Raw genomic sequence first — 6,122 nt, 5'->3', positions numbered from 1 at the left:
CCTCCAGTATCTAACACAACAACGACACAAACAGAACATCACAACAACTAACAGGCCTCAAAACCCTCCACAACATATCACCAACGCAACTCAAGTACGTGCATTAAAATAACATTTACCACAACCACATTGCAAACATTTTATATAGTGACCATTTTAAAGCAGCCTAAATGTAGATTGTATGTTTGTTAACCTGTGTGATGGTTGGCAGGCTGGTGCGGTAAAAGCCCTCATGGTCAGCGTCTGGTTCCTGGTCTCTCTGCCAGTCTGTCAGCTCAACCTCCAGGGGCTTGTGCATCCACCCAGACACTTTTCTCTTACACAATACATCCACCTAGACACTTCTCTTACACAATACATCCACCCAGACACTTTTCTCCTACACAATACATCCACCCAGACACTTTTCTCCTACACAATACAAACTCCACTTAGCAATGTGGGCTCTTGAATGAACTGTGATGCTCAACCCTCTCTCTGAATCTCACTGTATTAAACAAGTGTACATACACTGCATTCGGAAAGTATTCAGACCCCTTGACTTTTCCCCCAATTTGTTTTACATTACAGCCTTAAAATCGATTAAATAAAAAATGTTCCTCATCAATCTACACACAATACCTTATAATGACAAAGTGAAAACAGGTTTTTATAAATTTTTGCAAATGTATTAAAAATAAATTATTGAAAACCTTATTTACAGACCTTTTGCTATGAGACTAGAATTTGAGCTCAGGTGCATCCTGTTTCCACTGATCATCCTTGTTGTTTCTACAACTTGATTAGAGTGCACTTCTGGTAAATACAATTTATTGGATATGATTTGGAAAGGCACACACCTGTCTATATAAGGTCCCACAGTTGACAGTGCATGTCAGAGCAAAAACCAAGCCGTGAGGTCGAAAGAATTGTCCGTAGAGCTCTGAGATTGTGTCGAGGCACAGATCTGGGGAATGGTATCAATTTCTCCCTCAAGTCTATATAATTTCACATGGGAAATGACAATTGCTTCTAGTGAGAGCAGGTGTGTTTGTAATTACATGATACCTTGAGTCTGGAGTGGATGGATGAAGTCCTCAGACATTCCCTTTTGCAGTACTGTCCTAACCTATCCAAATGCTCAGGGCAACAGAACACACCCAATACCCACATCAGGGCAGTGTCCCAGGCCAAGCTCTCTGCCCTCCACACCTCTGGCCACACCTCGGAGCGCTGCTGCAGCATCTGTCAATCAGATGTAAACAAGCTCAATTCACCAGATATTCAATCAAACAATATATGTGACAAGATCCACATGAAAAGGATACATGTCTGTCTGTACTTATGGAAAGATACGTTTTGTTGTTTTGCTTGTATGAGCGTGTGGTCATGAGCAGTTATGAGTCAATGGGGCGCAGCACGGTGTGTTAATGTGTGTGTATGTATGTATGTATGTATGTATGTATGTATGCATGCATGTGTGTACAGTGGGGGAAAAAAGTATTTGATCCCCTGCTGATTTTGTACGTTTGCCCACTGATAAAGAAATGATCAGTCTATAATTTTAATGGTAGGTTTATTTTAACAGTGAGAGACAGAATAACAACAACAAAATCCAGAAAAACGCATGTCAAAAATGTTATAAATTTATTTGCATTTTAATGAGGGAAATAAGTATTTGACCCCCTCTCAACCAGAAAGATTTCTGGCTCCCAGGTGTCTGTTATACAGGTAACGAGCTGAGATTAGAAGCACACTCTTAAAGGGAGTGCTCCTAATCTCAGTTTGTTACCTGTATAAAAGACACCTGTCCACAGAAGCAATCAATCAGATTCCAAACTCTCCACCATGGCCAAGACCAAAGAGCTCTCCAAGGATGTCAGGGACAAGATTGTAGACCTACACAAGGCTGGAATGGGCTACAAGACCATCGCCAAGCAGCTTGGTGAGAAAGTGACAACATTTGGTGCGATTATTTGCAAATGGAAGAAACACAAAAGAACTGTCAATCTCCCTCGGCCTGGGGCTCCATGCAAGATCTCACCTCGTGGAGTTGCAATGATCATGAGAACGGTGAGGAATCAGCCCAGAACTACACGGGAGGATCTTGTCAATGATCTCAAGGCAGCTGGGACCATTGTCACCAAGAAAACAATTGGTAACACACTATGCCGTGAAGGACTGAAATCCTGCAGCGCCCGCAAGGTCCCCCTGCTCAAGAATACATATACATGCACGTTTGAAGTTCGCCAATGAACATCTGAATGATTCAGAGGACAACTGGTGAAAGTGTTGTGGTTAGATGAGACCAAAATGGAGCTCTTTGGCGTCACTCAACTCGCCGTGTTTGGAGGAGGAGGAATGCTGCCTATGACCCCAAGAACACCATCTCCACCGTCAAACATGGAGGTGGAAACATTATGCTTTGGGGGTGTTTTTCTGCCAAGGGGACAGGACAACTTCACCGCATCATTTGACGGGGCCATGTACTGTCAAATCTTGGGTGAGAACCTCTTTCCCTCAGCCAGGGCATTGAAAATGGGTCGTGGATGGGTATTCCAGCATGACAATGACCCAAAACACACGGCCAAGGGAACAAAGGAGTGGCTCAAGAAGAAGCACATTAAGGTCCTGGAGTGGCCTAGCCAGTCTCCAGACCTTAATCCCATAGAAAATCTGTGGAGGGAGCTGAAGGTTCGAGTTGCCAAACGTCAGCCTTGAAAACTTAATGACTTGGAAAAGATCTGCAAAGAGGATTGGGACAAAATCCCTCCTGAGATGTGTGCAAACCTGGTGTCCAACTACAAGAAACGTCTGATCTCTGTGATTGCCAACAAGGGTTTTGCCACTAAGTACTAAGTCATGTTTTGTAGAAGGGTCAAATACTTATTTCCCTCATTAAAATGGAAATCATTTTATAACATTTTTGACATGCGTTTTTCTGGATTTATTTGTTGTTATTCTGTCTCTCACTGTTCATATAAACCTACCATTTAAAATTATAGACTGATCATTTCTTTGTAAGTGGGCAAACGTACAAAATCAGCAGGGGATCAAATACTCCCCTCCCCCACTGTATGTGTGTGTATGTGTGTGTATGTGTGTGTGTGTGTGTGTGTGTGTATGTGCCATTTAGACAAACAGAACCATCTGTCTCAGTGGTGGCCATGAGCATTAAATATGACCAAGCGTGACATCATCAATTCTGCGGCACAATAAACCTATGGAAAATATGACTAGTCTAAATATAGGCAAGCTGGAGATGCTGTCAGAGAAACACTTAGAATAAGCTTCCCTTGTCTAACACAGAAACAATTCCATTCGGTGAGGGTAAGAGAATTTGATGCATGCACATTTACAGCCAACTCAAACACATTAAAGCTCTCTATTATTTTCTCTATTGTGAGAAGTGGGTGTTGGTGTGAGTCAGCTGGTACAGTCTGTGGTGGTGGTTGTTAGTGATTTGAACATGAACATGTAGACGTCTGTACCTTCAGGTTTGTCACCACCATTCTTGTCTCTGTCTGCCATAAGTTCAGCGGTCCACCCATCCACCACCAAGAGAGCCCTACACATAGGACCAGAACACCAGAGAGAGCCCTACACATAGGACCAGAACACCACAGAGAGAGCCCTACACATAGGACCAGAACACCACAGAGAGAGCCCTACACATAGGACCAGAACACCACAGAGAGCCCTACACATAGGACCAGAACACCAGAGAGCCCTACACATAGGACCAGAACACCACAGAGAGCCCTACACATAGGACCAGAACACCACAGAGAGAGCCCTACACATAGGACCAGAACACCACAGAGAGAGCCCTACACATAGGACCAGAACACCACAGAGAGAGCCCTACACATAGGACCAGAACACCACAGAGAGCCCTACACATAGGACCAGAACAGCACAGAGAGAGCCCTACACATAGGACCAGAACACCACAGAGAGAGCCCTACACATAGGACCAGAACACCACAGAGAGAGCCCTACACATAGGTCCAGAACACCACAGAGAGCCCTACACATAGGACCAGAACACCACAGAGAGAGCCCTACACATAGGACCAGAACACCACAGAGAGAGCCCTACACATAGGACCAGAACACCACAGAGAGCCCTACACATAGGACCAGAACACCACAGAGAGCCCTACACATAGGACCAGAACAGCACAGAGAGAGCCCTACACATAGGACCAGAACACCACAGAGAGAGCCCTACACATAGGACCAGAACACCACAGAGAGAGCCCTACACATAGGACCAGAACACCATAAAGAGAGCCCTACACATAGGACCAGAACACCACAGAGAGAGCCCTACACATAGGACCAGAACACCACAGAGAGCCCTACACATAGGACCAGAACACCACAGAGAGAGCCCTACACATAGGACCAGAACACCAAAGAGAGAGCCCTACACATAGGACCAGAACACCAAAGAGAGCCCTACACATAGGACCAGAACACCACAGAGAGCCCTACACATAGGACCAGAACACCACAGAGAGCCCTACACATAGGACCAGAACACCACAGAGAGCCCTACACATAGGACCAGAACACCACAGAGAGAGCCCTACAAATAGGACCAGAACACCACAGAGAGAGCCCTACACATAGGGCCAGAACACCATAAAGAGAGCCCTACACATAGGACCAGAACACCACAGAGAGAGCCCTACACATTGGACCAGAACACCACAGAGAGAGCCCTACACATAGGGCCAGAACACCACAGAGAGAGCCCTACACATAGGACCAGAACAGCACCGAGAGAGCCCTACACATAGGACCAGAACACCACAGAGAGCCCTACACATAGGACCAGAACACCACAGAGAGCCCTACACATAGGACCAGAACACCACAGAGAGCCCTACACATAGGACCAGAACACCACAGAGAGCCCTACACATAGGACCAGAACACCACAGAGAGAGCCCTACACATAGGACCAGAACACCACAGAGAGCCCTACACATAGGTCCAGAACACCACAGAGAGCCCTACACATAGGTCCAGAACACCACAGAGAGCCCTACACATAGGACCAGAACACCACAGAGAGACCCTACACATAGGTCCAGAACACCACAGAGAGCCCTACACATAGGTCCAGAACACCACAGAGAGCCCTACACATAGGACCAGAACACCACAGAGAGCCCTACACATAGGACCAGAACACCACAGAGAGCCCTACACATAGGACCAGAACACCACAGAGAGCCCTACACATAGGACCAGAACACCACAGAGAGCCCTACACATAGGACCAGAACACCACAGAGAGAGCCCTACACATAGGACCAGAACACCACAGAGAGAGCCCTACACATAGGACCAGAACACCACAGAGAGAGCCCTACACATAGGACCAGAACACCACAGAGAGAGCCCTACACATAGGACCAGAACACCACAGAGAGCCCTACACATAGGACCAGAACACCACAGAGAGAGCCCTACACATAGGACCAGAACACCACAGAGAGAGCCCTACACATAGGACCAGAACACCACAGAGAGCCCTACACATAGGGCCAGAACACCACAGAGAGCCCTACACATAGGTCCAGAACACCAGAGAGCCCTACACATAGGTCCAGAACACAACAGAGAGCCCTACACATAGGACCAGAACACCACAGAGAGAGCCCTACACATAGGACCAGAACAGCACAGAGAGAGCCCTACACATAGGACCAGAACACCACAGAGAGCCCTACACATAGGACCAGAACACCACAGAGAGCCCTACACATAGGACCAGAACAGCACCGAGAGAGGGGGATGAAGAGTCAGACAGTAGAGAAAGGAGAGAAGGCACATATCCATTCTACTGACAGCCTTCCCCTCTCACATCCTCTATGGAAAGGCCGGCAGGAAGGGAGGGAGAGGGGCAGAGGGGGTGGGAGCGTGGTCTTGTATCCAACAGTGACTTATTGAAATTAATTTTCTTTAAATGGGCAAATGAATTTTATACATACTCGCTGATAGAATGCATACCTACAGTACTTGTCATTAGAAATGAAGGGGGAAAACTCTATTCCGTCATTGTAAGACATTTCAATAAGGGAATTCTGTACTGCCCTTAACATCAGTAGCTTTGATGAGCGAAGTCC

This window comes from Salmo salar, chromosome ssa10, assembly GCF_905237065.1.
Source record: "Salmo salar chromosome ssa10, Ssal_v3.1, whole genome shotgun sequence".
Lineage (NCBI taxonomy): Eukaryota > Metazoa > Chordata > Actinopteri > Salmoniformes > Salmonidae > Salmo > Salmo salar.
Note: the sequence above shows the minus strand (reverse complement) of the source record.